The sequence below is a fragment of the Panthera onca genome, chromosome F1 (genome assembly GCF_046562875.1).
Source record: "Panthera onca isolate mPanOnc1 chromosome F1, mPanOnc1 haplotype 2, whole genome shotgun sequence".
In the NCBI taxonomy this organism is placed as follows: Eukaryota; Metazoa; Chordata; class Mammalia; order Carnivora; family Felidae; genus Panthera; species Panthera onca.
In genome coordinates, this window is record NC_138355.1 from 55742039 (window position 1) to 55764364 (window position 22326).

At 38.3% G+C, this 22326-nt stretch overlaps 1 long non-coding RNA gene across 2 annotated transcripts in view; it reads left to right on the forward strand.

The window, feature by feature from the left end:
• Positions 1 to 689: 689 nt before the first annotated feature.
• Positions 690 to 22326, forward strand: part of LOC144614871 (uncharacterized) — a 32313-nt gene continuing 10676 nt past the window's right edge. The window contains exons 1-4 of one of the 2 annotated variants that reach the window (XR_013553119.2): positions 690 to 782; positions 15315 to 15445; positions 18110 to 18158; positions 21842 to 21935. This is a non-coding gene — a long non-coding RNA (uncharacterized LOC144614871). The remainder of the gene's footprint in view (positions 783 to 15314; positions 15446 to 18109; positions 18159 to 21841; positions 21936 to 22326) is intronic. The other variant, XR_013553118.2, reaches the window with a different exon arrangement.

Here is a 22326-nt window from a genome sequence, read left to right on the forward strand (position 1 = left end):
AATCAGATGGACCATCACTTTAAAAAGTAAATATATATAAAAGTACTTACTGTGGTTTAAAAGGGAGAATGGATCATTTATGAAAAGCAAAGGTGATTTAGCTCAGCTGCAATAACATGAAAGATTAAACAAGACATAATGCTCTTCAGACACAAAGGTGACAAGAGACTGGATAAAAAGAAAATCGCTATGTGAAATGCAAGAGACTTCACAATACGGAGAAAAACTAAGCGAGAAAAAAAAAAAGTAAAGGTGAAAACAAATCATTTATCAAAAGGTGAGACAGAAAATAAGGACACCTGGATAAAAAAGCAAAAACATCCTTAGAAGAGTGTGAAGAACAAAAGCAGACTCACCTGAAGAGAGACAAAAAGTAGCTGCCGTAAATCCGGTGAACGACCTGGGCCCGAAGAACAAGAACACGATTGACGTACACCGGGTGGAGGTAGAAGGAACGTGAAGGAGCTGAGATACAGAAAGGGCTTTAAAGATAACCTTGGAGTACATTAAAAGAGTTAAAAATAGGTGAGGCACAAAGGGAATAACTCAGCTGCAGGGAAAAGTACGACCCTTGTACTGCCCCAAATGAGAACGCCCCGTTACCACGAAGATACACGCGACAGCACACAGCGCACGCGGAGCTGGAAGAGACTGCACGACACGGAATCGGAACACGGCAGGAACCGGAACACGCAGGAGTCGCTGGACGAGCCGAGCGCGCGGGACTCGAAGACGCCGGGCAAGAGACTAAGCGGCCAGGTACTCGGCCACACAGCGCCAGAGTAAGTTGTGATTTGCCGGAAGCCAAAATAATGGTTTCGGGGGTTTACAAAGAGTGTGGGCAAGTGATGCAGTTGGTGCAAAATGAATTCATGAACAATTGTTTGGCATTGTGGGGGGAAAGGAAGGGATGGGAGGTGAAATAATAAAGTCACACAGAACTCGGAGGTCTTTACTAGATTACCATGGTAGAAAGTCAGGAGATGGGCAAAAGTGAGATGGGACAATGGCCTTCTGTAATTTAAGGATGGGATGGCGAGGGTGGGGCGGGAGGGCAGGGAAGGGAGGATTTTCCTACACAGATGCTGAAAGCGTAACACACCAACATCTTGATTCTGGAAAAATGAACTTACCCAGGAATCAAATGAAGAAAGGTGAATTACATTATATAAGCAAAATAAATAAATAGACAAAGAGAAAAAAGAGTGAGGCTGTAAGACCTGGCTGTAAACCTGAAAGAATTATTTCGTGCATGTATTTTACAAAATAAATTTCAAATCTGTGAAGAATAATATATAGAATAATAGGAATAATAGTAGAAAATGCAGTTTGTATCATTTCAAGAAAAGGAAAACCTTGCTTACCTCACATCATATACCCAATTCACTGCAATTAAAAAAAAAAAAAGTGAATGTTTACCGAGTCTGAAGTATAGAATAGCCTTCCTGAATACACATATCAAAATAAATCTGTAAATTAGCTAAAGTATGTACATATCAGAAATCACTATGAGAAATATAAAAGGTAAATTTAAAATAAACCAGGAAGACCATTTACAACCTATATGACAGTTACCAACTTTGCTATAAAGAGATTACTCCAAAATAAATAAGAAAAAAATATCCTAATCAATGAGAATAAGCAGTCCCCAAAAAGAAGAAATATAAAAGCCCACTACCCTTTTAAAATTTTTATATTTCATTATTATTTCAGGAAATATAAAGTTACAAAATAATATGATAGCTCATTATGCCTTTTAATTTAGAAAAGAAAAAAAGGAAAAGAAAAACTAAAACAAAATCATGGTAAAACTGTAATATCAAGATATCATGTAAATGAGCACTCACATATACTCTAACCCCAATTCACATGTAAATGGATGCATGTTATATGGAAGACAATTTAGCAACGTATATCATAGCCTAGCAGTTCAATTTAGGATAGGAATTTATCAAGATTAAAAAAATAAAAACAGGACTATAAATCAAAATATTTCTAAAGTGAAGCTAATTGCAGAGTTGTAAGAAAAAAGCATTGGGAACTAATATATTTAATAATCTAATTTGATCAAACAAATCACTCAATATACATAGGGAAAAACATTGTTCTAACGTGTCCTAATATGTTAAAAATTAGTATTGGAAAATATATTATGACACGTAATACCGTTCACTATATGCTACATAGATGAAAACATGAACAGTGTTTATCCTGAGTAGTTGGTTATAAGCAATTTTTATTTTCTTTTTCTTATTTATATCTTATCCAATAAATAATCATTGTTTTAGTAATATGAAAAACAATGTAAATATGTTAGAGTAGAAGGCAGTTTAATGCCATGGGGAAAATGACTTATAAGACAGGATGTAGGGGCACCTGGGTAATTCAGTGGGTTAAGCATCCGACTTCAGCTCAGGTCATGGTCTCCTGGTTCGTGAGTTCTAGCCCTGCATCGGGCTCTGTGCTGACAGCTCAGAGCCTGGAGTCTGCTTCAGATTCTGTCTGTCTGTCTCTCTCTCTCTGCCCCTCCCCCACTCATTCATTTTCTCTCTCCCTCTCTCTCTCTCTCAAAAATTAATAAACATTAAAAAAAATTTAAAAAGAATAAGACAGGATGTATTTTATACATTTATGAAGAGAAGTAGACTACATACACACACACACACACACACACACACACACACACACACACACACAAGACAGACACACATAATTAACTTCAGGAAATTGTATTCCAGACTATTTTAATGGGTAATTTTTTCAAATTGTTCACAAGAAATGTATATCACTTTTGCATTAGATTTGTAAAATGTTCTTGAATAAGAACCACTTTTTTTGTTAAGGGGGAGCAATTATTAAGTTGAAGTTTGCAGAAAATCAAGGTACATGAACTACAAAAGCTATCCTTGTATGTGTATCATGGTATAGAAGAAGATAACTCAGAGAAAGGAAGAACGATGAAGAAACAAGTTGTTTTACTCTGATTATGAAGAAAAACAACTGCATGGGGAAGATTTCAAGAAAAGTAAAATACACAGAAAATGAAATAAGTGATCAAAGTTGATTTTCCTGGGTCTATAGTGATGAATACCCTTCCCAAAAAAACTAGGAGACAGGAGTCCATGAAGAATGGGGCGTTAAGATGACACATCAGTAGTTCCAATGTTAGGGCAATAAATAGAGAACTTGAATAAAAAGATCATGTTCTGTGGACATTTTTAAAATTTACTATTGAGCACTTTAAGAAAATCATTGCTTGGGGCACCTGGGTGGCTCAATTGGTTAAGTCTTCAGCTCAGGTCATATGATCTTGTGGTTCAAGAGTTCAAACCCCCCATTAGACTCTCCGCTGTTAGTAAGGAACCCACTTTGGATCTTCTGTCCCCCTCTCTCTGCCTCTCTCCCGTTGGTTCTATCTATCTTCTCTATCTCTATCTCAGAAATAAATAAACTTAGAAAAAAAGAAAAATCATCACTTTGTGTTGTGCATACAAAGGAGAAAGAAATAGATTTTTTTTTAATGTTTACTTATTCTCGAGAGAGAGAGACTGAGACAGAGTGCGAGTGGGGGAGGGGCAGAGAGAGAGAGGGAGACACAGAATCTGAAGCAGGCTCCAGGCTCTGAGCTGTCAGCACAGAGCCCGACGTGGGGCTCGAACTCACAGACTGTGAGGTCATGACCTGAGCCGAAGTCAGACGCTTAACCGACTGAGCCACCCAGGTGCCCCAGAATAGATTTTGAGAGACAGAGAGTGAGAGAGAGAGAGGGTTACTCTGCCCTTAGGACCTAACAACCTAATGGAAGGAACAAGAAATATAAGTAAATATAAATATATGTGTAAATAAATATGCACGTATTAGACATTGTTGGTGAATGTCAAAATAAGCAGTATCAACCATGAAGTATAAAATAACTCAGAGCAGGGAGAAAGAATGAAGGGTTGCCTGGGGTTATTCAGAAAGTTTTCACAGAGAAAATGGGATTCTGAATACCATTTAGGAAGTAGAAAATGGGAAAGACAATGTAACAACGCACCTAGGGTGACCCAAAAGTTCACATCACTGTTCCTTTTCCAGAGAGGAAGAAATAACACCTCAAGCAAATGGCAGCCCAACTATGCGGCTGTGCACTCCACCTTTATGTATGTGCGGCAAAGAGGAAAGCCCTGCCTCTTCATGTGTCAAGCAATGTTGTACTACATGGAATCGTTTCTAGCTGTAAATCGAGGGTTCTGCAACCCCCTTGTACTCCACTAGAGGGCTAACAGAAAAACCAACAAACAACAATTGAGGATGTGTACACAAAGTTAGACGTAAACCATCTGTAGTGTCCCTGAGGTGAGGAGGGTGCCGAAGAGAAGCAAAGACAAAGTGAAGGCAGTAAGCAAGCAAAGATACGCTGCCTGGGGTGGTCTCAGGGGTAACTCATGAGAAGAGTGAACAAAAGTTGTGTTTCTCCGGGAAGCAAACTTTCAAAAAAGAATGGAAGAAATGGACCGACAGTTCACAAGGAGAGAGTCTGATTTATGTCATGCACCTAAAGCCAAGTAAGAAAGGAAACAGCTGGAAATCAGAAAATGGTCCTGAAGTTCCACTCTTGCCATGCCTGCAGCAAACATTTGAGTGTGCATGTTCTTGTTTGACCTGAGAATGAATAAAAAATGCGATGTCCTTAGAAAACTTGATACCCTGGGGTTATCATAGATAGAAGGAAAAGGTTTGTAAATAAGTATAAGATACCATATTTGTTGAGATCAATTGTGAAAGACGAAACAGGAAAAGGAAAAGGAGAAGAGAGGAGAAAGTGAAGGGAGGGAGCCCTTAGGGGAAAGTCCTTTAGCCCATTGGAGAAAAGTCAGCAGCCCCTAGAAAGGGGGGGGAGGGGAGGCAGGAACAGTAATGGTCGTGAGGTCCACGAGGAATAAAGTTTGCATTTATGAAGAGACCTCCAGTATGGACTTCATGAAATGTAAAATGCCTACAAGGCCCTGCCCAGCCTGAACCCATCTTCTCTCTAACCTTACTTACCTCCTCCGTCTTCCTCACTAACTGTACTGCGACTTCCTCCCAGTATCCCATTGACACCAGTGCATACTCCCAGGTTAGAGCCTTTAAATTCCTGTTCCTGTCACCTGGAATATTCCTCACTCAGATATCAATGGCTCACTCCCTCACCCTCCAACTGAGACCTTCTCTAGGTGCCTAGTAAAAGTGCAAAATCCTATCCCCCTGCAATACACACAACAGTACCCACATATACATTTCTTATCACAATTCCCTGGTGTATTGTTTTTCCAACAATCATTGAATGCCTCTTAATACAGTAAACTGCATTTTGCTTATTCATTCAGTTGTCTTCTGTCTTCCTATTTAAGATGTAAGGTTTATGAAGGCAGGAGTTTATGTTCACTTCCATATTATCGGACCTAGAAGATTGCCTGGCACACACATGTGCACTATAAATATTTGGAGAATGAATGAATACTTTAAAAATTAACAGTGTACTAGCTTAGCATTCAAATAGAAGAACACTGAAATTCCCAAGCCCTGAGGAACAAAGGACAAGTAAGCACTGGACAGAAAGAGGATAATTTAGGTGTTTCGTGTTTTTACTTAGCTGAAAGCTACATGAACGGATGAAACTGATGCAGGAGCAAGGTTCCTTAAAGACTTAATATTTAAGAAGAAAAACAATACCTCTTCCAGCACAAAAGACCATGATGACCACTGTTTGTAGAGATATTTTCTGTGCCAGGGGAGAAAAGTTACAATGTTCCCAAGGAGAATTACTATGAACTGAACATGTAGACAGAAGACCTGACTGGGAGATAAAAGTTAATGAACATAGTTTGTATTTTATAATTTCTGTGGAGTCAATGATGAATAACACATACCGTAGAGGATGAAATGTATACATTGTGGCTACCTAAGGGAAAATTCTAAGCAAGACACCGAGAAGACCAAGTAAATATGTGGAACACAAAGGAGAGTGTGTATTGCTACAGCATTGCTGTGTCACACTGATGAGTAAGCAAACTGAATTTATGAAATTGACAACCTGGGTCATTGTGGAACACAGGGAGAGAAGACGACTTGGCTCTACGAAATAGAGGTCCTTCAAGAAAAAGTTAGAGGGGTGCCTGGGTGGCTCAGTTGGTTAAGAGTCCAGCTCTTGGTTTTGGCTCAAATCGTGATCTCATGGTTCACTAGATTGAGCCCCACCTTGGGCTCTGTGCCACCTGCACAGAGTCTGCTTGGGATTCTCTGTCTCTCTTTCCCTCTGCCCCTCCCCTGTTTTCTCTCTCTCTCTCTCTCTCTCTCTCTCTCTCTCTCTCTCAAAATAAATAAACTCTATAAAAAAGAAAAGAAAATAACTCGTGTATAATGAGGAATAGCTATATAATTTATGTAAATTGTAGACATACAGAACCCTGTTTGTGTGTTCTGACAGACACAAAAACAATTTTGTATAAGAAATTTGCTTTCTCCAAAATCTTAGGAATGAGATTATATTGTACAAAACAGCACATTAACTAGGTCTTCTTCATTTTGATGAGCATAGAACTCACACTAGGCCTTGCTCTTAACAAACTGAACAAGTGTTTACCTGATGTAATAATGAATATAAATGAAAAGGCAAATGATGAACCCAGAGTCTGTCTGTTTTTATTTAAAAAAATTTTTTTTTAATGTTTATTTTTGACAGAGAGAGAGAGAGACAGAGCTTGAGCAGGGGAGGGGCAGAGAGAGAGGGAGACACAGAATCCAAAGCGGGCTCCAGGCTCTGAGCTGTCAGCACAGAGCCCGACACGGGGCTCAAACTCACAGACCACGAGATCATGACCATGATGCTCAACCGACTGAGCCACCCAGGCACCTCCCTAGAGTCTGTTTCAAAAGAAAGGCACAACACTACATATTTCTACTGGGACGAGGAAGATCAGGGGAAACACTGCAGTGCCGGAGAGTAAAATCTACACGTATGCAATAGTATAAAGTCAGGTATACCTAAACTAGGAGAAACAGAAACATCTCTTGCTCTCCTAAAGCAGGAGAAGCAACCTGCCCTCCTAAAGCAAGAAATATTAATAGATGCTGGCAATGAGAAAAGATGACACAGCCGAGCAGCACATGAGGTGAAAAGGTATACCAGGAGCACGTAGAAGAGCAGGAATAAGAGAACAGAAGGTGACGGTATTATACGTCTGTGCTGGGAAGGAGAAGAGCCATATGCACCGTGGCACAGGGGGGAAAAATACAACAAACTTGGGCACAAAGACAGAAAGATGACTCACGGGGGATGGCTTATAAAGATCCTGCTTTTCCCTGGAAGGAAATACAAGGCATCTGGATCACATTGGGAACAGATGAAGCATACAGGGGGAAAAGGTGCATCTGGAGTCCACAGAGGTGTATGTGGTTGAGGCGGGGGTGGGATTAGGTGGAGGAATGGAGGCAACTAATAAGTACTGTGAGCAAGAACGATACTCTTAGGAACACTGAAGGAAAATTAAATATTCTTTAGTCCCACTAGAGGAAAGGGAGGTACTTTATGCTGACTGACAGATGTAAACACTGTTAGGGAAGTGTTGTTACAAGTGAAGCCTTAAGAAGTATATCAAGAATGGAAATAATAATTATACAGCAAAAGGAAGCAGATCTACTTTGTGCATTGGTGACAAGTGTGTGGTAGGGATTCCATTCCAGCTGAGTGTTTTGAGCACACCAAAGGAAAGAGGAGAAAGATAGCCATCTTTCTTGGGGATGTTCTTGGGGAACTTGGGGATGGGGGTAAGTCTACCAAGGAGAAAAGAAAGTCTGAAAACAAAACACTGGAATGCACTAGAAGAACATTTGAAACATCCAAGAACTTTGGCAGATCAGTAAAAGTACTTCCAGTATCTAGAAGAGACAATACCCATGGGATTTACTGAGGGGAAAAGGAAGGAGAAAATTATGAGCTATGAGTGTGGACACATGGAGCATCCCAACTAAATCTGAATATTATTGGGCTCTTCCAGGAGACAGTGACTCATATTCTACCTTTTTTCAGATTATATTTGAGTATTTTTAATGTGGAAAAGTATTTGGGTGCATTTGTGTATGAGTTCCACCAGCAAACTGGTTTGTTGGAATATTGCTGGGATAGGCAACTTAACCCTCACAACATGCTTAGGAAAATTATTTACCTAGAATGTCAATAAAATTCCTCAGTATAAAATAGCACTGTTCAACTTTGGAAGCAAAAATATCACAGATTAGGGTCTCCCTAGGTCAACAAAACTTTGATTCTGTGGGTCAGTCCTTGCATAAGGAATCTACATCCAGAAGTCACTTTATGAGCTGTAGCATGATGTAAATTGTAGCTACTGCACTTCTGGCATCCACCACTTGCAGCTGTCCTGAGATTCCTGGCTACCTCAGTGGGATGTGTTTCTTACAAAGAAAATACTGTATTAAGCTACAAAACAGAAAGTGATGACAGGAAGTTGAAGAGGTCAGGCTTTCTGATAGAACGCTGTTTACGGTACAAAGAATGAATAAGGTGTACTACTCTTTCGCCAGGGTTACCTGCCTGATTAGTACCTCATTCAGAGCCAGAAATCTGCCACTGTCCTGGACTCTCTTCTCCTTCTGGGGTCCGTGTCCAGTCAGAAACAAGCCTATTCCTTTCCATCACCATCACCATCGCTATTGTCCCACCCCTTCATGTTTGTCTCCTACACAGTAGCTTCATAACTTGCCTTGCTGACTTCTGTGTTGCTACCATCAAGTACATCCTCTGCTGTGACCAAATCAGCCTTATCTGACTAAATCATTTCCCTTCTTCTTTGCCTTTAATAATTTCTTCCCACATACAGAAATAAAGTTTACCCTACTCCTAGAGTGTGAATAGTGAAGACAGTTTCATGACCTCCACACATCTGCCTTTCTATTCCCATCTCTCACAGCTCACCCATACCTACCTACCCCGTCAATGCCCCAACCCACACCTACCTACCCAGTCAATGCTACTTTGCAGCCAGCACAGACCTCGCTGCCCCTTACCTCAAGACTTTGCATATGCCATTCCATCTGTCAGAAATCTCTTCTCTCCTTGTCTGTGTGATGATCTATTTCTTTAACAGTGCCATTGAGGGTCACCTGCCTCCCTCTGTGAAGCATTCTCTGATATCTTCAGTGTCAATAATTCTCTCTTCTGTCCACTTATATAATTTTGTCACTGTGCGTATCACACTGGAATTTAACTATTGGCTTAAATATATGCTTTCCCTTCTGTATTGTGATTTTCTTGAGAGCAAAGACTATTTCTTTGCATCTTTCTAATCTCAACATTTTGTAAAATGCTATGTATAGTCATGTTAAAATATTTCTTTTTGCATCTGTAGAGTATAGACTAATTGAATGAAAATAATCTAGGAGATATGAAGAACTAAAAATTCAAAGAAAAAAAAATATGGAGAGAAGACTTTAAAAGAAAATTGAATTACAGAAGTTAATGTGTCCTGAGATTAAAAGAACAAAATGCAATAATTACCTGTTAAACTTGACTGTTGTATAAAATGGTAATCCATCTATGTTTTAATAGGTCTAAGATATCTAAAAATTATACACAAAAGTCATGAAGACCGTGTGTGAGAAAATGATATCCATATAGATTTACCTTCACTAAAATATAATATCTGTGTTATGGAAAGAGAAACAGTGATATACTGCCAAGATAATAGAGAATAACAAAGTGATTACTGACTGTTTGGATGGAAAAATATAATGCATTCTGCCTGATGTGCCAAATAAAAGAGAAGTTTTGTAAGGCAGCAGAAGAAATGAAATACTTAGAAACTCTTAACCACAGAAGAGTAAGTACGATAGCCTCAAGTTCAAAGAGTCCCAAACCATAGACATAATATGAAATAGAAAATTGATGAATAATAGAACTGATGATAAATTTTATTTAGCATGAGAAGAGAAATGGCAATTTATCTGCTGAGCAAGGGGAAATGACCATATAACTTGGGACAAGTAGAAGAAAAAGTGATGGTTTTACACGCTGAGAATAGAAAAGAACTTTCTGAAATTGAATAGACTTAATAGAGAATTCCATGCTGAAAAACAAAGGGAAGAATTGGCTCGTGGAACCATAACACTAATACTAGTGATCCTATAGAATGGCCTCTTGGAGGGAAGGGTGCTGCTTGTGGGGAGCCAAAGGAAAGATGGCCAGGAAGAAAGAACTGGCCCCCTACAGTGAAGAAGGGGCCCTAGACAGAGGAACAAAGAGCAGAGAAGTTCTGGCGCTCATTCAAAAAACAAGAACACATGGTATTGGCAAAAATGTGAGAAAGAAGGCAAGGTATATAGTATATATAAAAAAGAAAACACTAGATATGTAAGAGGAAGCACTTTGATCTTCAGATGCTATGGGAGAAATCCAATGATAAAATCATGAGAAAATTTGATAGACTAGACATATAAAAAGAAGAAAGAAAATATCACTTTTCTAGACCATCCACTGGGAAGGAAGAAAGATAAGCTTTTTAAGCTGAAAAAAGACCATGCTTTTCTGAGAAAATGAATAAAACTTTCAAAACAGAGTTCTAAGAATATCTTGGGGGAAATGAAGACATAAGTAAATTAAGTAATAAAAAAATTATAAAGGGAAATTTACCATGAAATTTAGTAAAGTAAAATAGGAAACAACTAACATGTATAGAAAGAGACCTATAGAGTCTTAACCCAAATGCAAGAGTTCTCAAAATTGGTTTCTTTAGTAGAGATAGGAAATGAGAGACAATGATGGTGGACAAAGGTTTGGTAGCCAGAGAAAAAGAAAGAGGAAGCCAATCAGCTCTTCATCTTTCCCCAGGTTGGTAACCAGCTTATTGCAAATACTGACTGGGCCACAAGGAAGATCTGTCATACTTAAATGGAAATTGAAGATGGTTAATACACTGGATAGGAAACTCTAGTGGTTTTTTTTTCTTTTTAAAATTGTTTTTTATTATTTACTTATTTTGAGAGATAGAGAATGTGAGCGGGAGAGGGGCAGAAAGAGACAGAGAGAGACAGAATCCAAAGCAGGCTTTGTGTACTCAGTGCATGATCATGACTTGAGCTGGAGTTAGAAGCTTAACCAATTAAGCCACCCAGGTGCCCCTCTAGTTTTGTTTTGTTTTGTTTTGTTTCAAATTTGAGAATGTTCTGTGAATAAAAATAATTTTAAGATTTTCTGTTATTTAGTATTGGTCATTAAAGCTCTGAAGTCTACCACGGTTTTATTTAGTGGCAAGGGAAAAAATGGATGGCTGAATACAATTTCACTGGAGAGCAAGAGACCAAAATAAAACTGCATTTTAATTACATCCCAAAAGTTGTGTACATTAAATATACCAGTTAACTGTATTTGTTATGGGTGTATTTGTGGATATGTATTTGCATATGTATATCAAATGCATATACTCACCTACTCTATGAAACGCCAATGCAAAGTGCCATAAAGACAAAACTAAGCACAAGATACTGTGTATATCTTTTAGATATTTCTGATCAAATTAAGTAGTCAAAATAAACATGAAAAATGGAATACTACAAAGGAATTAAATAACTTGTATAATTAAAACAGTGTAAGAAATAACACAATTTCCTGTGATGGTGATTATCAAATAATTCAAAAGAAGCGTAGATAGAAGGATTTAAAGCACAATTCCTGGAGTAGCCTGGAAAGATTTCACAGGGGAAGAAAGTCCTGTTAGCTGAACCTGGAAGGAAAGTAGCATTTAATCATGCAGAAAAGGAAAAAGAAGAAAGAAGTATGGCTTCTGGGTACAGTAGCACTGAAAATAAAGCACAAGTGGGTAAAAGGTTACATACTGAGTAAAGAGAAAAAATCAAGTAACTTAATAAATAAGTACTTCTGTGGACTGCCAGCCAACCTGGAAAACCCATCATGGACTGTCATGGTGTAAGGTCTAAAACCAAGGCTCAACGTTATGTGTTATTTTGACATCTGGAAACTGGGAGGGCCTAAAATGGTCTAACCATGCTCCCCCTTCCCATTCTGCCCCCATGGAGAAAGTGCCCTAGCTAAATAATACTCTTTCTTGAGCAGGCACAGTTCCCGCTCATCCCTAAATAGTGGGTTTCAGTACCCTCCTGAGCCACAAAATTATTCAAACCAGACAATGACATCCTCTCACTGGGACAGGAGATACACTGTCCTCTTGATACTACAGAGCCTGCTCCCTACCTTCCCTGGTTGTTCACTCTTGTTCCTAAGTGGCCCCATGTGCCATGTAGTATCCATCTCACTCAGGCTATGAGTATACATAACTTCTAAACTGCTGCCAATCTCATCTGTCCAGTGCCAGGTGTGTGTGTTTGGTTATCTCCATAACCCTAGAGCAGGAATCCCTGCCAACGGGCTGAAGAAGCAAGTAAAGCATTTGTTTAAAAACAAACGATCAAACAAAAAAAACAATGTCTTGACCTTAGATCAACTGAGTGAAAATCTCAGGTGTTAAACCCTCCCCTCAGTGATTCTAATGTCAACCCTGATCTTGGAAACTACTGTCTTAAAGGAAGAGGCATGCCCTCCCTTTTTACCATTTCCATCTTGGACAGGGCTTGCAAGGACACCTTAAGAATGGTAGAACAAGAAAATAGAAGAATTGTGGGTCCTTGAAATCTTGCTGGTTCCTCATACAAGATTAGACTTTTATATAAGATCTAAAATGTCTGTCATCTTTTAGCATGTTATTATTATAGGTCTCTATAATATAGACAGCAGCCAAACCTATACCTTAACTAAAACACAGACTTTGGTGGTGATTCCATCACTGTCACCTTTGAGTACTTAATAGTAGACAAATTCTTTAAGACTCTCCCACCTCTCCCACTGTACTATTTATTTCATTTTCAAAAATAGATGGAATTATTATTTCACACCCATTTAAAGGAGTAATAATAACTCAAGATTCTAAAATAAATGCCAGGCATGAGTGGACCAAAATTGAAAAGTAACTATTCAATTTTAACTTGTTTAAACTCTACAGTCCACACTTTCTGCAAATGATAATAGTCACATTTTACAGATAAGGAAATCAGATCACAGAAAAGTTAAGAGAAGTCCTCAAGGTTATATAGCTGGTCAATGGTAAAACTGGGACACTAATCCAAGCACTTCAGCTTCAGAATCTGTGATTTTATCTATTGCAACATACTAAAGACCAATTAAATGAGCATTAATAAATGACAGCACCTACTAACATGTTTATCACATATTAGGCATAAATAAATTTTTCACCCTTCTCTTCTAATCTTCACTGAATAAACTCACACACACACACACACACACACACACACACACACACACACACACACACACTCTTATTTTTTCTTCTCTCATGAGATTACTTAAACAGTAGTTTTCCAGAAAATGATATTGAGGCAGAGTTGAAAGGTAATGTAGGGAAGTTCTTTGGCATGGGTAGGAACATAAAATCTCTACCCAATGTGAAAAGGAAATATCCCATTTCCCCCACCAATTTCCATCAGCCCCCCACCCAAACTACAAAGCTAAATTTGCATCTACTGTCTCAACACAAAATTCAGCATGTAAAAGTGAAATGAAAGTTCATTGATGATACTTATAACAGTAAAATTACAAGCAAACTTGTTTTGACAACCAGAAGTTAAAAACAACATTCACAATAAAAGTACTGAGTCCTGAAAATAAAAAATTAAGTATAGATGCCCCAAGGATGTAGAAATGTCACAAATGGAATGCATGCTGAAAAGAGATGTCCCTCCCTAAACACATTAAAGGAAAAGACTGTCACCTACTAGACACATAGACAGGAAAAGATGTCCTGACGGGGTAGAGAGAAGAGTATACTCCTGGAGCTTATGGTTATAAAAGATGAGGTACTTGAATACAAAGGAGGAGTATGACTGACCCACATGTCATAAAAGATGACACACTTGAGATGCTATAAGGGAAAAGATGATTTATCAGAGAAGTTAGTAGGTAAAATATGGAATGTTGTACTATTACAGAGACAGATGGTGGCTTGTGAATAGCTCTTCTGAGTCAGCTTACCATGCTTTTGTTCCTTTCATGTTGGGAGGGGTGGGGTGAAAGAATTAGAAGAAAGCCTCCTGAGATCTTCCAATCTTACCAGTATTCCCTTTGTTTTTACTGAATGCATTTAATAATTCAACAAAATGTGTTTCCAAATCTGTTAAGAATAGCAGTATAATTTTTATCCCAAGAAGCAGTAAGCAAAACCAGAAAGTCTCCAAGTTTAGGCATATACAAACAAAGGAATTTTCCAATATGATCCTATAAAACCCCTGCCATCTTGGCTTTGAAACGTTGTTGAGCTGTCTACTACTTCATCCATAGTATGCATATAATATTCACTACAAGTAAATTCATCCTTATAACTATCCTTAGAAGATGTTTGGGCTTAATTCTGTGAAGGGTGAACAAAACTAGTGTGAAATACCACACTAATTATGGTTCCAAAGAAGGCTAAGACCTTCGAAATTACAAACCCAAATTATTTTCAAACATTATTTTATTAATAGACTAAATAATAGATGTCTGTATGATAAATGCTTCAAAGGAAATTTTAAATAAATAACTCTTCTAGAAAGCTGGAGAGGAACTGCCACTGACGTTTTGGGCTTTTTAAAGTCGTACCTGTGCACTAAATGTGACAGGAAGTCATTGCTTGAAAAGTATCCACAAAACAGCATAGATTGTGGGAGTGTGTTGAGAGGTGCTGTTCTGCACTGATATATAAAGAAGGTTTCAGGAGCACCTGGGTGGCTCAGTCAGTTAAAGTGACCGACTCTTGATTTCAGCTCAGGTCATGATCTCACTGCTCGTGAGACTGAGCCCCACGGCAGGCTCTGTGCTGACAGCTGCTTGGGATTCTCTGTCTCCCTCTCTCTCTCTGCCCCTCTGCTGCTCATGTTCTCTCTGTCTCTCTCAAAATAAATAAACAAAAAAAAGAGGATTTTAATCCTGTCTAGACCTCTTAGTAGCTCTAAGATTGTGAACAAGTTATCTAAAATTTTGATATCTCAGATTCTTATTCTGTAACATCAGGATCACATTATCATATACATTAAAGCATTTTCATAAAGATTGAATGAGTTAAAATCTATAAAGTGCTTAGGATAACACTTGGGTACATACATATTTGACATTACTATGCTTACCATATGACCTTTAAAAATACTCCCCTCAGCTTCTTGCCTGGATATAGCCAAAACCTGAATAAATGAGGACATTTATTTTTTTTTAGGAAATTCAGAATCTCAAGGAACTGTGCTTTTCCTATCACATCGGCAGGAATTCAACAACAATGACAATATACTCGGTGCATTAAAGGAACGGTGGAAGCTGCATCTTCTTTCTCTGCTGGTGCATAGCTAGGTTGGTACAACCACTTTAGATCTTAGTTTTTTTCCATATTTTCTCAGAGAAGAATGGAAAAAAATATGCCAGATGAAAACAGTGATTACTGATCTGTGCTGCATGCAGCATGTAAGCATTATTTCGCTCATATGAGAATGGTTATAATATGATCTTAAAACCTGTATGCAAATACAGCACAAAATAGAAATTTATAGACATCATAAGAGACATAGAAAAAATGCTATGCAGGTTTAGAGTTAGAAAAGCTGCTTCCATCTGAAAGTAATTGCATCAAGTTTCAGGTGATCATGGCGTTTGTGCAAGCTGGAATCTAGACTGTCAGGGAAGGAATGTGGGATAACTTTGCTAATAGGGGGAAAGCATCAGATAGAAGACAGGATTGGGCATATTTAGGAAACAGTAAGGCATCTAGTTTGTCTACAACTGATACAAATGGACGTTCTTTGTGATGTCCTGAGTCAGAACTGGAAAACCACATGCATTGAGTCATGTTACACAGAGACAGTTATAAAAGAAAAAAAGAATCAGGAAAAGTGGCGTTTAATTTTTTTTTTTTTAGTAAAGCTTTAAAATCCTAAGATTTTAAATGAAAATCCTAATTCCAGGAATATCTAGTCTGAACGTTGGTCAGTTGTGGCTGCATCCCTCTTGAGAGCTGAGATGCTGAGTTGTGCTTTACAGGGTCGTCACGTATACAGCGCACACACCCCACACCCACCTCTCGCTCCTGCTCTGTTGCCAACCTTTCCCGCAGAGGACTCTGCCGTCCACAGAAGGACATTAGAAGCCTGATGAATGGAAGGACCAGGATATATTTCAAGACTAGATTGTCTCTTTAAGTTAAAAAAAATGTGATTTATTCATTCAGTAATTTATACCAAGGTAGATCGCATCCAAAAGGAAAGGCAATGCTGCCATGTGCACGTTCTATGACCTGGGAAGGGAGGTGGCTGCTGATTCTGTTTAAATGCTGTTTGTTTTTTTCTCATTTTGCCCCCTTAAATCAAAACCAACTCAGATGTTTGATTTCTTTCCTCTCTTCTCCATTATATTTTCCTTTCTTTCTTCCAAACAACATGAAAGAGAAGTGTGGCCTGTTCTTTCTTGTGGATGCTTGTTCTAAGGAGTATAAAACTCTTGTAAATGTTTAATTAGTATTCATTACCTGAGCTTCGTCCTCTTCCTAGTCCATGATGCTAATGCATTATGACATGTATCAAATTAGCGTGTTTCCTAATGTTCTTTAATGTCTTTCCTTTATGGTCTAGAGCTCTCCACACCCCCGCCATTTTCACTTTTGACCTCTATGCTCTCTCAGTCTCTCCAAGGAGCTGATTTAGGAGGGATTCCCCTGGGATTTTATAGTTTGTTTAAAGAATGTACATTTGTTTTCTATGTAAAAGAATTTCTATATAAACAGGATTGTGAAACATAAGAAATGTTAGATGCATGTCTCTGAGAACAGGAGTGTCTGTTTCCTAATGATAATAAGATAGACATTTACTGAATGCTTCTTATGAGCCAGGCCTTTTCCTTAGTACTAAATGAGTCATAACACATTTACAATTAAATTAACTCTTAACGATTAACTCTTCTCAACAGTTTCAGCTTCACAATTCAAGAGGGAGCTACCGTTTTTCCTTCCACATTGCACAGATGAGAAATTGAGAAACAAAACGCAAAGTAGCTTTCACAACACCCACAGCTGGTTGGGAGCCCAGCCAGGTTTCAAAGGCAGGCAGCCTGGTTCCAGCACCCCACCTGTACCCACAAGGCTAGCTGCCTCCCACCTGTCCCACCCCCAGTGGTCACACATGGCCCAGCACGCAGGACATGGTCTGTGAGTGCTCACTGGCTTCACCTCAATTTCATTATGAAGTGCTAAGATACGTATAAAGGGTCAGATAGGAAAAATAGAAACTGCAAATGTGTAGCTATCATTTCAAGTGGCAGAAAACATGATTAAAAATGTTACATTAAGTCCTTATCTATGACTTTTTTTGTTACTTGCTCATTGTCATTTTTTTTTTACATTCACCCATGCACCTTAAGGAAAGATGTAAGATAAAAGATTCTTTATAACACAATTCTGTTTTAATCAACCACATATTTTTATGTTTAAAAATTCGAAAATATAGAAAAGTAGAGGAAAATAATAAATGACCATGTTTCCATCACCCCAGATTGACTAATGTTAGCATATTTCCTTTATCTTTCTTTGTTGGTAAAATAAATAAAACAATGAAGAAAAAGTTGCAGTGCCCTTTAGGGAACACAATTCTTTTTCCTTGGCATGATCTAGTTTTCTTTGATCGAAGATGCTGGTTCATTGCCAAGAGTGAATCTCTTTGCAGCCAAAGATGAATCTTCCCTTATAACTCACCACCCTTCCTAAGTAACGTGTAGCAAGAAGTATGGTGTCTCTAAAACTATCCTTGCAATTGCCTTGCTAGGGTCAGCTAAAATAGCTGAATTGTCTTTAAATATATTAGTTTACAATGTTTTCAATTTTTCCCATTATACATTAGGATAACATAATAATAATCTATTTTCAACCTCATAAATACTCCATCTGAAATACTATTTATAAGCCAGTATCTCTGAAGCCACATTGTGGAAACCTTGAGATTTTCCCTTATTTTTCTCATAAAATGTTTTTAGATTTCAAGATGCTTTCCAGAGAAATCCTCCACAGAAAGTACAAGAACCAGTAAGTATTCTTTAAGCCTCAAACCAGTCAACAAAATCCTTTACTTCCATCAGCTGAATGGCACATCTGTGAGGAGCTTTAGCTCTTCATTCCTTTTCATATATTCATTCTGCTTTTGGGAAAAGTTGTTTAGAGTGTATCACCTGCATGCTTCCATCCCCCCCTTTATCTTTGGTTTCCAAAAGAATGCCCCAAATCACTTATTCCCACTATATTCTCCTGCTACTAGTTTCCAAAAACTTCTCCTAACTATGAGTGTCCAACAGCTTCTTCACTTACAAGAAAAGAATATTTTCTCTTTGTTGGTTTGTGCAGAAAAGTCATAGCGCGTACTTAGGTAGTAGAGACTAGATCCCAGCAGGATTTCTGCATCTTCAGGCTGCCTGGTTGTGCATCGGCAAACATCAGTGCATATAAAATGGTAAAACACTGCATAAATATTGGTGTTATTTTTTATATAAAAGGTATGTTTTAATTAGTTATATTATTCAGCCTTATAAAAATTATCACTACTTACAACACAATAATGACAGACTCACGTTTACAAACACTATAATTTAGAGCTATCAGTGAACATGAAAGCTGTGATAACTTTCTGAAGTAAGATGTATAAAAGACCACTATTTATATCACATATGCAAACATACTCATGCACGCATCTAGAGGTGGAATTATAAGTGAGAACATATAAAAGCAATCAATATTGCTGTTTAGTTTCTTACACAAGAACATGACTACTGAGTTTGAGTAAATGAAATGAGATTAAACGTTTAAAAATATATCCATAGATATGAAACATAACTATAATCCTAATGTACTTGAAGGCACCCCATTCCCGACCAGCACATGCTTCTGCAGCCCCTTTCTCCTAACTAGATTTCCTATAGCTGGTAATGGAGACTTTGTCATTATCCACTTATAACCCATAGATTGGAAGAAATTGTCTCCTTGAGGACAAGGGCTTGGTTCAGGCGCATTTTGACATAGGAGGCTCCAAGCCAAGATTTTGTATACAGCCCCCACTGAAGTCAGACAGTGTCATTTCTCACCTGCTGATTTATTCACACGTTTGCATTATTCCTCCTAATATCCAAAAGTGCAATTCTAGTGCCACCCATTATAAGACTATCTACCACTGGTCTTACTCAACACCTAGAGGAAAAGCAGTTTGTACCACGGATACACAATTTGCTACCAAATTTCCTCTGAATCTAGAATAGCTGGGGGACTATACGCCACTGAGATGCCCTGTCTCACAATCAATGTATTCCCCTCTGATGTCACACCCACTGTGCTTCTGGGTTCTGATTTCCTCCACATTGGTTGGAACTCCCATTTAACCATGTCTGTCACGGCTCTTTGTGACCCAACTGGCCTTGGCTCTCCTTACTACAGGTTTGAAGGTCTCTGCTGCCTTCATCATGGTCTCCATGGCAATTATAACTTGACTAGAAGGCAAAGGCCTTGCTTCTGAGTCACTGATTTGCAGGAAAATACTAGAAAGGATGACACAAGTTATTGCAGCTTTCTGGTCACCGCAACATAACCTCAGGTTTCCTAATTCCTACTTTGGAAAACAATGCTCTTGGAAAGATTCCTTTGGCTACCCCACATGCAGTGTGGATATGCTCATATAGGGAGTCTCTTGCTCTCTGAGCATCTCTCTGAGCATCTCATATAGGGGGTCTCTTGCTCTCTGAGCATCTCCAGGAGTCTCCTTCAACTGGGGACCTATATTCTTCAACAGACTGTCTCTCCTTTCAGGCTAAGAATCTAACCTTAAAGTCTCTGTTCACCTTCACAGAAGCCTAAAGGCATACACAGAAACAACACAGCTGTCTAGTTAGAATGCCCCTGTCCCTCAGATGGGAAAAACTGTTCACCCTACAGTGTGTCTAAAACATACTCATTAAATTCCGTAGGCCTGGGTTACTCACATTTATCACATTCTTAAAGACTATATCTTACATTAGTGGTGAGTCAAACCATATTTTTCACTCAATTATGTTTTCTAATGGGTAAACTCCACAGGCCCTTATCTGTCTTTCTGCTCATGAGCCCTTCCTAATTTATCTTCATTTTTCTGATACTGAAAACTCTGCACTAAGTTTAGTGGTCCATGTGAAATATCTTTGGAACCCTGTGAAAGAAAACTCACCATATGCAACTGCAAAATATTGTTGCCAAGGTTTTTTTGGTCTGTTATTCTGGAGATACATATTTAATTTTATTCACTCCTTAGTGTTTTCTGCATCAGAATAGAGACTTTTGCTCCAGTGTTCTGTTTTTCATTGTATTTTACAATGCCTGTTTCACTTTATTTTACAATTTTGTCCCATTTTAAAATCACCTTGCCATTCTCCAGTCTTATTGGTAACTCTACTCTTTTCAAACCTTATTGTATAAAAAATGGAACATTAAATATTATAAAATGCAATGTGCATTAAAAAGTAAAATGGACCAATTGGGTAATGGCCCACTTTAAGTTATATCACACTAATTAATTTGTAAGAATTTCCTACATTATATTTTTGTTCCCAATTTCTATATTGAATTTGACATTTAAATGAAGAATTCATATGCCGTGATGTCTTGTCAAATATTCTGCCAACAAGCCAAATAATATTCACACTAATTGACATGTTTGAGGTACATAACTGTGAGTTCTTTTGAGTCCAAGGAGAGGAAAGGGGAGAGAGAAAAAAGGAGATGTGAATATCACAGGGTAGACAGTTTTTAAAATATACATTTTGGTATAAACAGTTTCCTAAGCTTATTTTTCCAAGAATCTCAACCAGTTTCAGGAATTTATTTGCTATCAGAGTTTCACATGTGTGTCACCAAAGCATCGGGTTCTCTAGCACTGACAGAGAGTCTAATACTACTATGCCTTTCCCACTATGACATGCCCAAGGGCCTGGAAGGGCCCATGTCATCTCAGAATATATGACTCAAATCAGTTTCAAAAAAAGCAACAAGTAAAAAAAATAAAAGAGTACAAAGATATAAAAACAAATCAAAACCCAGAGGAAAATAACACTATGGCTCAGCCTGCTTGCGGTGTAAAATCCCGGTCTAGTTCATGCTGCATTTATAGCAGACAACAAATGTTCAGAGCCTTGCCGGTGTTTTGTTTATGTTTTTTAGACATACAGACATGTTTTTTTTTTACAGTTAAGTGTGTCTTGAATTTTATTAAAATGTTTTAATATTTTTTTAAATTTGAGAAATTCTTAGTAAGTTTCTAAAAGAAAGGAAAAGTTTCATGAAGGAGATCTTAGACTACAATAAGGTGAGTCATGAATAAGAATGACTTCTATGAAGGAGGTGGATATATTTGCTCATTTTCCCTTAGGGTTCTGGGGATGTTCCTAGTCAGTGGTAGAAATGTCTGAGTAGGTGTTCCTTTTCTTTAGTTTATTTTCAATGTCAAAGAATGAAGTTATCTTTTTTCCAGCTAGAACATAACCCAATACCTTTGTTTCCCTTGTAAGTCACCTGGAATTAGCCACAAGTGAATTTTTTTTTTTTACATTTTAGTAAATCAAAACTACCATCCTAACAGGTTGAATTAACTGTTCCAAGCCTCTAATGTGTCTGCCAGCCAGGGATGGGCTGGTATGCCCTTTCTTCACTGGCTCCATAGTCCGCATCCAAACACTCTGTTGTATTCACGTCTGCAGCTTTTGTCTTTGTAGAAGTTGTACTGAAGAAAGAATCCAAATTTGCATGATCAAAACTACCACAATTTCATCAGGCAGGACTATACCAAGAAAGGTATGGTACCTGAGGTATGGTACCCACAAAGCTGGGCCCTCCTTTAAAGTTTCCTTCTCTTGATAGAAAGATGAGAGTGAGGGGACGCCGGGGTGGCTCAGTCGGTTGAGCGTCTGACTTCGGCTCGGGTCATGATCTCACAGTTCGTGGGTTCAAGCTCCGCATCAGGCTCTGTGCTGACAGCTCAGAGCCTGGAACCTGCTTTGAATTCTGTGTCTCCCTCTCTCTCTGCCCCTCCCCTACTCACACTGTCTCTCTCTGTCTGAAAAATAAATAAAAACCGTTAATAAAAAAGAAAAGAAAGATGAGAGGGAGAGGGAGGAAGGGAGAAGGGAGAGGTGGGACAAGGAAGGAAGAGGAAGAAGAAGAGAGAGACTGAGAAAATGAAGGT